The sequence below is a fragment of the Nicotiana attenuata genome, chromosome 7, assembly GCF_001879085.1.
Source record: "Nicotiana attenuata strain UT chromosome 7, NIATTr2, whole genome shotgun sequence".
Lineage (NCBI taxonomy): Eukaryota > Viridiplantae > Streptophyta > Magnoliopsida > Solanales > Solanaceae > Nicotiana > Nicotiana attenuata.
Window position 1 is genome coordinate 93,295,734 of NC_031995.1, and position 767 is coordinate 93,296,500.

Sequence of the window (767 nt, forward strand, 5' to 3'; positions counted from 1 at the left end):
CGTTACCTAAAATAACTTACATTAGTTTGAGGTTCAGTAGGGGGAATCGGGGTTAAACGGGTTTTGGTTCGAACCGTTCGGGTTTGACCTAGTGTGGGCCCGGGGGCATTTTTGACCTTTTGAGGTAAATTGATGAAAAAGCTATAATTAGTCATTGGGTTTGATTTGTTTAGCACACATTGATAACATGAAGTCCTTATTGCATAGATTTGGTCGAGTTGGAGCCGAATTCAAGAGGGAAAGCGATTGTGGAGGATTGTATTGGCCGTGGAAGTTGAGGTAAGTGATTGGTTTAACCCTAGCTTGAGGGAATAGGAGTCGAGTCTTGTTTGCTAATGGCTAAATGATCGAGTACGATGTATAGGCATGGTGACGAGTTCCTATACATTGGGGTCTAACATGACCGTGAGTCCTTATATGAGGATTGTTTGGATATTTTTATGCCTTCCATGCTTTATTGATGGCTTCTATGCGTTGTAAACACCTTGTGAAAGATATTGTGATTGTGGAACTTCGTGGAGCATTGGCTCGGTCCGAAATACAAATGGTGAGAGCATATGAAATGAGAAATGCCTTAGCGCTTGACACGAGTGCTAATGAGAACTAGGACATGAAAATGAAAGAAAAAGAGAAATAACGATTTACTCTTGCATGGTTGTTATTGGTTGTTTGTTTACCCTTGTCGGGATTTCCTTCCAAATACTTGTTCACTCCCTACCTTTTATTTGTGACTGTTGCTTGGGCAAGATTGAGAGGTAGACATTGTG